This window comes from Monodelphis domestica, chromosome 1, assembly GCF_027887165.1.
Source record: "Monodelphis domestica isolate mMonDom1 chromosome 1, mMonDom1.pri, whole genome shotgun sequence".
In the NCBI taxonomy this organism is placed as follows: domain Eukaryota; kingdom Metazoa; phylum Chordata; class Mammalia; order Didelphimorphia; family Didelphidae; genus Monodelphis; species Monodelphis domestica.
In genome coordinates this window covers 667963652-667974650 of record NC_077227.1, presented here as the reverse complement: position 1 = coordinate 667974650, position 10999 = coordinate 667963652, and positions in this window count along the sequence as shown.

The window sequence follows — 10999 nt, the reverse complement described above, 5'->3', positions numbered from 1 at the left end:
TTATAGGAACAGAGTATAAAAAGATAAAAGCAAACAGCCCCTGTTCTCAAGGAGTTGACATTCTATCGGGAAAAGATGCAACATGTACTTACATATAGGTAATGTCTTCTCGATTCCTGATAAGACACTGTCCCTACTCTACTGGGGTTCATAGACTAGATACAACAGAAATGACTCTACTAAATATGATAAAGATTTCAGAGGGATACAGAACAAAGTATTGTGTAAAGTTCGATGGTAAAGCTCTTGATGTAATAGAGAGATAAGGAAAGACTTCCAAGAAGAGGTAGTATTTGAGTTGCATTTCAAAGGATGTGTTGAGATTCCAGAGGTAAAGAGGAAAAGAACATTCCAGTTTGGGGAATGATGTGAACAAAGGAACAAAGATAGGAATACTTAAAAAATATGGTTTTATTTGGTTGGATAATAGAATGCATGGAGGGGGAGAGTTGACACCAAGACCAACAAAGCCAGAGAGTATCTGAATATGGAGTACCTAAAATATTAAGCAAAGAAATCTGAGAAAAGTACTTCATTTTAACTGGTCAACAAATATCTATTGTGTCCTTTATGTGTGGCACAAACTTTGTGCAGAAACAAAGAAACATCTATGCCTCTACCCTGAAGGAATTCAAAATTTAGCTCACATTTCCCTTATGGAAGGAATCGCTTTCACATAATATATCTTGCAATGTAGTTAATTGTATTTATCACATTGCCTTCCTACTCCTCTGTTTATAGTAACTCCTATTACCTATCATACGGTGTTCAGGCTAGAGAGGATTCTTTTTTGGACATGACTGGACTAGGGGACGTATCTCCTCACTGAGAAATTCTATAATAGTATAATCTCTCTAAATCATTCAAAGTTTTCCACTAAAGTGTGTAAAATTGAAATTTTATATGCCTGAACTACATTACCCAGCATCCTTTTCCTTTACATCCGGACTTTACATCCTTAAATTTGCTGGAAACGCGCCACCCATGGATGGGGCTTCTTTGGCTGCTCTGCACTCTCTCCCAAGTGTACGGTATGAGAAGCTTTCTTTTTTCTTTTTACTGAAGCTATTTTTTCCTTTGCTTCAAGGTATTATTATTATTAAATCTTATAAAAATAATACTTGGAGTATTTGGATATTAATTTTTAATCTTTCAACAGTCCAGGCTTCTATCTCACCAACCTCTTTTCTTATCCTTCCCCAAGGGATAAAGACTGCCTGTGCCATCTAGTCATCCAGTACAAATAACAATTATTTTCACCTCTTTGCCTATGCCTATTATTCCCCCATTTATAAAATTACCTCCATTAAAAGAAGAAAATATCAGGGAAATTTCCCTGCAAAAATTACCTATAATAACATCTAATGTTTATATGGCACTTTAAAGTTTGCATATTACCTCATTTGATCACCACAACAACCTTAGGAGGTATGTACAATTATTTCCTCCATTTTATATATGAGGAAACTGAGGCTGATAAAAAGTAAGTGATCTGTCTGTGGTCAGATAATAGTGATTGTCATGAGATAGAATTTGAACTTGGGTTCTACTACTAACTCCAAGCTCAGCATACACCCCCACTGCAATATCTAGCTGCCTTATTTACTTACCCTCAGGATTCAAAAGTGTAATTCCATTCATTTGCACTCTCTGTGCCCTGAGAGATGTTCAGCTCCTTTGAAGAAAGAATGAATGTCAGATAGATTGGAAAGGAGGAGGGAAATAGTATTAAGTGCTTACTATGTGCCAGAGACTATGCTAAGCACTTTACAGTATCTCATTTGATTATCACAGCAATCCTGGGAGGTCAGGAAACTGAGACAGAGAGTTTAAGTATCTTGCCCAGGGTCACATAGCTAGTAAGTGTCTAAGGCAGTGTTTGAACTTGGGACTTCCTGGTTCCAAGCCCAGCTCTCTATCTACTAGACCAACCCAACTCAAGGAGAGAGTCAGAGACAGAGATAGAGAAAGAGACAATGACAGAGAGAGACAAAGACAGAGACAGAGATAGAGACAGAGACACAGAGATAGATAGAGACAGACAGACAGACAGAAAGAGACAGAGAAAGAGACAAAGACAGAGAGACAGAGACAGAAAGACAGAGATAGAAACAGAGACAGAGATAGCCAGAGACAGAAAGACGAAGAAACAAAGACAGAGAGAGACCAAGAGAAACAGAGACAGAGAAAGATTATATAAATGGAGTATTCCTCCATAGTGCCAACACAAATTTTCTGCACATAATAGGAAACCAATAATTTTGAATATCCAAAAGCTATTGGATCCAAATTGCTATCCAAAAGCAATGTGGATTGCCTAAAGAAATAGTGGGATACTCTGCTCATGGAGGATTTCAAGACTGTTTAATATATATATATATATATATATATATATATATATTATAGAGGGGATTCCTATGGGTTAGATGAGATTGTGTCTAAGCCATCAAATTTTAATATCCTATGATTCTGTGAATGTGTGAAAGAAGTTTTGATGTCAAAGATAACTTCTTTAATTTCTATGTGGTTAAATATGATGTCTAAATGTCAGTTTCTTTCCTTTTCCCCCATTTTAAAATTGAGATCCATGGATTGTTTACTTAACAGTTGAAATGTGTTTCATTTTTATCTTTATCAAGAATAAATCTAATGAAGAGTTCGCTATGTTTCTTCAGGAATTCAGTAAATTTAATAATAAAGAACATTAGTATTTTCTCTGGCCAGTGTTTTAATAATATGGATTTGCATTGTAGAATTCAGTTTTCTGAATAGCTATTTTTCTATTCTTTATTCAGATTCTTTAGACTGCCGATGCTTTTTAAATTAATCAACTGAATTTTATTTTATTTTTTAATTAACTAGAATATTTTTTCTCCTCTTTACCCTCCTCTCAACCAACTTGGAGGGGAGGGGGGAAATACTTGTAACAAATATAGATAGACAAGGAAATCAAATTCCCATATTGGTCATGACAAAAAAAAAAGGCTGTCCCATACTACATACTTAAACTGTAACCTCTATTATAGGAAATAAATCTAATTTTTCATAATCGGTCCTTTGGAATCATGGTTATTATCAATCTTTCAAAATTATTCATCTTTTACAAGGTTGCCATGCTATGAATTGTTCTGCTCTCTGCTTATTTAACTCTACATCAGTTTATGCAAGTCTTCCCTGACTACCTACCCCCATTTTTTTAGAACAACTCAGCAAAATAAAATTCTGGTTTTCACACATACATCAAAAAGACAAATTTTTGTTCAATAAAACATAAAAAGAGAGAGAGAGAAACATCAGATGAAAAAAAGAAATAACTTTTATCTTTGGCCTTTGAAATGCTTTAAGGGTCAGATGAGATAATACCTATGACAGTGCTTCAGGATTAAACAAGTTCAATGAACAAAAATATTTATTGAGTGCTAGAGTGGTACTTCCACCATTGTACCATGTACTCTGCAAGAATCCAACATGATGAGCAAGATTAGTTTCCCTTGGACCCAAGGAGGTACCAGCCTGGTAAGGAAGAAGAGAAATGCATGCAAGCAACTCTTAAGAGCAAAATGAATATCATAGAGACACAAGACAAAAGCATTTTAAGAATTAATATTTCTTCTCTATATATCTTATATACATATTGCTATTATCCATGAAGTCTTAAAGAACTTATAAAATAATCTGATAATTGGCTTTTTATTTTGGTCTCAACCTGTAATTTCTCTCTGTAAATTAAAATCTTAGAGAGATGCCTGGAACACTCAAAAGTTGTGACTTGCCCCAGACCACAAAGTTAGTAAATGTCAGAAACATGATATGAACTCATAGAATGACAAAATTCCAGAGGTGGCAAGGAACTTCATTTAGTCCAGTTCGTATTGGAAAGAAATGCTCAGAATTACATGTAATTTAGATCTTTCTGACTCTCCAAAACTACCCTCACTAATGCCAGATTGCCATTTAATTATAGTGGTGAAGACTACTTCTCTAGGCTACCTCTTTCCCCAGCTGTCCAAATAATATGCCAGAATGTCTTTCCACCTTCTATTCCTTTGGAAGCTTCATAGCAAATTGCTTAAATGCATTGTATAAACCTTCTATATAATATGCCTTGCTAGAAACAAACTAAGTTGTTTCTCCTCAAGTCTGTATGTCACAATGTTCCCTAGGCTTTTGCAGCTGCAATCTAAAAGTCTATGTCCTTATAAAAGGGAGAACCATTTGGCTTTTATTATTTTTTCCATTTTAAACTCAGTGATAGATGAGTTTTACTTTATTGCCTTTCCCCCCCAAGTTGTGCAAACTCATAACTATTTGTCCTGTGATTTTTATTGTGAGGTACTGCCACCTATGGGCCTTGTTTTGAGTGTTTCTTTTTTTTTAATTTTAAGTAAAGCTTGAAAATAGTAATTTAATTATTTACATTGCTTGAATCAAATATTTGTAGATTTGCAGATTGAGTAGTTTAGTGGTTAAAAGCAAGAATAGATACATTATTTTTTCTAAACAGTTTCTTTTTTCAACGTAGGAATCTAAAGCTAGAACTGGAAGATGTATTCAGTATTATCCAGGCCAAACACCACTTTTGCTTATGAGTTTTATATAAAAAGGCAAAAGTATTTTAAGAAAGAACATTTCTTCTCTATATATCTTACATACTTATTATTATTGTTCATAAGGTTTTAAAGAGCTTATAAAGGAATCTGATAATTGACTTATTTATTTGGGGTTACAAATTAGGAAACAAGATTAAAAATGCTGAGTTATTTGTCTCAAATGATACAGCTAGGTAGTGGTGGTGGTAGTAAGTAGTAGTAGTAGTAGTAGTAGTAGTAGTAGTAGTAGTAGTAGTAGTAGTAGTAGTAGTAACAACAATAATAATTTCATTTACTTAATGCTCTAAGGTTTACAGATACAATCTAATTTTATGCTCATGACCCTGGAGATAGATGCTCTTGGTATCTACATTATGCACAGGAGGAATTTTAGTAAAGCTGAAGTTAAGACTTTCCTAGGATTCCATAACTATTTAGTATCTGAGACTGCGTTTGAACTCAGATCATTCTGACTTCAGTTTCAGTGCTCTAGCCAATAAACCACTAGCTTCTATAATTATAACTCATCGTTAGCTCTTCTTTTTTTAACTGTTTCCCATTTTGTAGCAAATTCCATTTGACATTTTAATTGGTCTTTTTCTGTACTTTAACAAGTAAAAAAGAACATTTGGCTGCAGACACGTAATGATGTACTCATATTCAAGAATTGACTAAAGATGGATCTTTTTAAAGGCCTTATTATTTAAATTCCCAAACCTATAAAATATATTAATAAACATCTAATCCATTCCCCAGGGAGACACAAAGGAAACATAGCAGATAGGTTGTGGCTCGTGCCCCCAAGATACTTCAAATTTTATTTGAAAGACAAGAATAAAGACAAGAATCTGTTAGATCACAAAGTAAAGTAACATGTTTAATGCCAAAATGAGACAAAAAAAAATAATTGCAAGAGAAGTACCAGCAGGGAAGATGAATGTAGCCTTCTTGACCTATAAAATGATCACTAAACCCAAAGTTCTCTAATAAATAGTCTCTCCCTGTCCAAACATGGGGTAGCCATTACTTTTTTACACCATAAATTTTTTAGTGTTTTGGAAAATTAATCACATAGTCATCTTAGAAGAAAACAATGTGGTTTTATTTCTATTTAATTTTTGTTGTGAAGAACAAAGAATTTGAAACAAGTAGCTGAAAAATTGGGGGAACCATGCAGGGAATTTCTTTCTTTTCTCTCTTAACACACGTCAATACTATTTTGCTGTCTACTTAATTATGTTGGCAAAGCATAAAGGTTTTGAGAGATGAGCATCCCAGTAATCATGTCAGCTAGACATTATTTGGGAATCAGAGATAACATTTAAAACTAAATCAGCAAAACTCATGGGGTTAGTGATCAGCCCACACACTTTCCCAATTACCCAACCAATTCTCCTTGATAGCTTTCTGAAAAGCTTTGAAATTCACTGAAATTCTGGAAAATTAAGTGGCATATAGCCATTTTCCCAAAATGAAGAACCATTTATGTCATTTGATATGTGAATCAAGAAATAATAGCTCTCTTTTATTTTTTTCTGTTTATCTCCTCGGAGGGACTCAAAAAATACTCTGTTTCCTATCTCTATATCTAGTACTACATTGATATATATCCATATTTATATAATTATAATCTATGTGTCTATAGCTATGTCTATAGGTATCTATGAGAGATATAAATTATATATAGAGTACTATAGATATAGTTAAATCCATTTCTATATTATCTATAAAGATCATCCTTATCTATATCTCCATAATTATATCAAAATGATATTCTTTTTCCCAGTCTCTCTTCTCTTAAATGAATTATGTCCACAGAGCCCAAATTGCTATTTATACACATATAGTTCTAAACCACAAATCTGACTATATTATTCCCCTACTGAAAAATCTTCAGGGGCTCCCTAATGCCTCTATTATAAAATTCAAATTCCACAACCCAATACTTTAACCCTTTACCATATTAAATAAGCCTACCTTTTGAGGCTTATTTGATATTATTTTCCTTCATGCACTCTGATTTTCAGTTCAACTATCCTTCCTGCTGTCTTCTAAATTCAGCATTTTCTTTTTCCAAATAGCTTTGAAATTCTCTATCATCCTGGAAATTATGTGGCATTAAAACCATTTTCTCAAAGTGCCCAGGAATAGGTTATCCTTATCTCTACTTTAAAGATTATCCCTTCTTGGTTCTTCCACCTCTTAGAATCATCTTCTTTTATTGTTCAGCTCAAGTGCTATCTCCTATAGGAAACCTAGTTGTTAGTGTTTGAGCTTTCCTCATATTATGGATAAGTATTTACTTTTCTTTTAATGACTAAGTAGTGAGTTGATGAGGGTCTGGAGTGTTTGTGGGTAGTGTCAGAGGAGAGAAAGGGACCTATTTGAGAGAAATTACAAAAGTGAAATGGACAAAAGCTTGGATATAGAAAGGTGAGAGATCATGAGAAAGTCAGGATGACTCCTAGTTGTGAGCCTGAGGGACTAGACTAGAAGATTCAGGTTGCCTTCTACAGTAATAGGGAAGATAAGAGGAGGGAGGGCTTAGAGGGAAAACAGATAATGAGCTCTGTTTTAGAAATATTGAGTTTAAGATGTCTCCTGGACATCTAGTTTGAGACATTTGAAAGGCAGTTGTAGATAGATATGAGATTCTAGGTGAGGGAGATTGGGGCAGGATAGGTAGATTTGAGAAACATCAATATAGAGGATAATTAAATCCTCCGGAGCTGATGAGAACACCAAGGGAAGTAGTATAAAGGGAGAAGAGTGCCTAAGACCTAACTCTGAGGGACTCCTAGGTTAGAGGAGATGATCTGGAAGAGGATCCAGGAAAGGAGACAGAGAAAGAATGGTCAGATATTTAGGAGGAGGACCAAGAGAGAGTGGATTTATAAAAATTATAGACTTTGAGGAAAGAAAAAAAAGAATTCTAGTTTTTGGTGGATGTGGATAGGATTTCAAGTGGGAGAGATGAAAGGTCCTGACATTCTCAGTATAGACAGTAGCACAGAGAAAGCCCTGACAGTGGGAAAATGTAGTTTGGAATATGATGAGTAATGTGTCCAAAACACATTATGATAAATCGAAGCTAGAAAAGTAGGTTGGAGTCAAGTACGTTGTGCCTTGAGTGTCAGATTTCCCTGTAAAGACTTAAGTTGAGATTTTCCTTTTATTACCCTTAGGTAATAGAGAATAATAAGGTGGGAAAACTTTTTTTAAGTAAGAGGAGTCATAAAAATTACTTGAGATAAAAATGAAAAAAAATGAAAAAATAAAATATTGAAGCTATCTAGCCTTCATTTTTGAGATGAGAAATAGGCTAAGAGAATTGAAGTACAGGTGTCCCTTCTCCACTGCTGGGGTTAAGAGTTTGATGTCCCTGTGATATGGAAAATCTGAATGAAATTTTTGACCCTCCCTTCATACCAGAGAAGTTTAATTTTTTTTCTTTTTTCTTTTAGGGGGTGTTACAGTGCCTCATTGTAAAATTTGAGTTAAGTATTTGGTCGTAGGCTATATGTAGATCAATGTTCATTTTAAATACCAAATAAATATGAATTTTTAAATGAAACAAATCTGAGAATAATGCTGAATATGTATAACAAAAGACGTTTTTAAAAAATAACCTTTGAAATCCCCTACATAAATTCTTATGCTGATCTGTTCTATATAACAAACACAATGGGGATATGGAATGGAACTCTCTAATTTACTTATGGTCATATATATAAATATATATATATATATTTATATATATAGTTGGTTGTTTCTTGAACCGAGGATGACGGTTGTCTTTGTGCGTTTTTGTGCACAAAGACACCTGTGCATGAAGATTTAAGTGGAACAGTCGATGCACAGAGACAGTCCCACTTGGAAGCCTGGGTCCAGTGGCACAAAAAGTCGTTACACCTGGAGACTTCCTCAGCTGCATTGGGTGGCCGTGTTGTCCTTTGTGCTCCAACACGCCCTGAGCACTCCACAGTGCTTTGCTGCGTCGCCCTCTCAGCCGTTGAACCTTCTTGTTGGTTTCTTCCACCTGTTCCACCGAAGCAGTCTTCACATGCTGGGTGAGCAAAGCCCTGGTTCACCAGGGGTTGACATCGACCTGATGGCTACCCTTACAAGGTTTAGCTGGCCTGTCGAAGCCGTTGCCTGGGGTGTGGCCGCTGCCACATGCTAGCAGCTACTGGGAGCCACAAGTAAGAGCTGGGTGTCAGGTAAGGGTCAGTGGCTGGAGAGCTGCCCTAGGAGGACACGACAAGCTCTCCATACCAGAGATACTACCCCTCCCTGAGCACCCCATACACACCCTTATATATATATATATATATATATATACACATACTAAATAACAGAGCTAGGATTCAAAACCTATACCCTTTATCTCCAAATCTAACATTTTCCCCCTCTACCATTCTACTTTATATAATTTACTTTGGGTGATTTCTTATAGCTCTGAAATATAACTTGAAATAAACTTTAGCTGAAAATTCCTACTGAGGAAACTCCAATGTTGGAATTGGAGTGAGAAAGACCCAGGTTCAAATCTAACCTCTGAAAGTTATTAGCTGTATGACTCTGGAAAAGTCCTTTAACTTGTCTGAGCCTCTAGGTCCTCATCAACAAAATGGAAAAAAAAAACATCCAAAGTGCTTACTTTGTAGAATTGTCACAAAATTCAGATGAGATACAATATGTAAAAATTCAAGCTGCAAGAAAATAGTTTTAGTCAAATTGAAATGCTTGTTATTAGCTCTGGTTTACTTTAAATCATTTAGGTTACATCAAGTACCTTAGAATTCACATAGAAGGGTTTAAAGCCTGAAAAACTCCGTTTTCCTTCTCCTTTCCTCATCCCCCACTCAGATCTGAGACAATCATACAAGTAAGCTCTCTCTGTACTTGGCTTTATCATACACAGTTATTTGGCAAAAACAGTCAGTTCTGGACTATGAAAACATCAACTGCCTTTGGGCTATTATAGTATCTCTGATATTGCTTTCACTATTCTTTTATTGTCCTTGGTTCTTGCCAGAATGTACGGTTTTATGACATGATCAATCTATACATGAATAAAAAGTTGATCACTCTATGATGCTCTAATATAATAAATAGTTGATTTCCATCCACATGAATATTTTTCAGGTAGTTTTAATTGTGATATTGCCTTCACACCTCTCCCAGACTTTTCATGTCAGAAAACTTATTTTTGCCTTCTTTGTCCAGATTCATAATTCAATGAGTGTGGAAAATATCTATTGCAGAAACTCCATCCAAGATAGCTTGTTTGTTCATACTTGTTTGCATGGTGTCTCTCCCACTAGATTGTGAGTTCCTTGAGAGCAGGGAGACTTATTAGCTGTGTGGTCCTGGTTAAGTCACATAAAGTCCATTTGCCTAGGAGTCAGCTGGGTGGTTCAGTGGATGGAGCTCTGGGCCAAAGTCGGAAGAACTGAGTTTAAATCCAGCATCAGACACTGACTATGTAACCTTGAGCAAATCACTTTGCCTTTCTTTTATCCTCATAGTTTAGTATCTTATTGTACAGTTGTACAGTCACATCCAACTCTTTGTGACTCTGTGGACCACATTGTCCAGTGGGTTTTCTCAGCAAAGGTATTGTTATGGTTTGCTATTTCTTTCTCTAGTGGATTAAAGCAAACAAAAGCTAAGTGACTTGGCCAGGGTAACAAAAGCAGTGTCAGAATGAATTTAAATTCAAGTCTTCCTGATCCTTTGCCTAGAGCTCTATTCACTGAGCAATATAGTTGCCTCCTAGGTGAGACCTGGTGAGATGTTAAGTGTTTTGCTTTAGGATCACATAGCTATTAAGTATCAAAGGCTGAATTTCTTCAGGTTCAACTCTCTAACTAACCACTGAACCATCTAACTGCTCCTGGTGCTTAGTATAGTGTCTGATAAATAATAGACATTTAATAAAGACTCATTTACAAAGCTAGAGCTGAAAAGGATCTCAGAGACCATTTAGTCCAACTCTAATAGATCAAGAAAGTTAAGGACACTTAAAGGTTATACGATTTGCCTAAGGTCACTCAAGGAACAAGTGTCAGAGGTGGGGTTTGAACCTAATCCCACTGACTCCATTGCCAGTGCTCTTTCAATTGTCCTATACTGCCTCCTTTTATGGACTTAGTGATTTTCCTAGAATACCAAGAAATTAAGTGAATTCTCTATGATCAGTGAGCTGACAAATACCAAAAGTAAGATTTGAACTCGCTATTTGCTGACCCAAGATTAGTCTTCTATCCACTATGCCACTCTTTCTTAGAGTAGTGATAGGGTAGGCAAAATAGGGTACTTCCAGCTGTCTATGTATCTCATCCAATGTTTCCTTTGTGACATTAAGAAGGCAAAAATGCACATTTTTAATTATAGGGGCTACATAA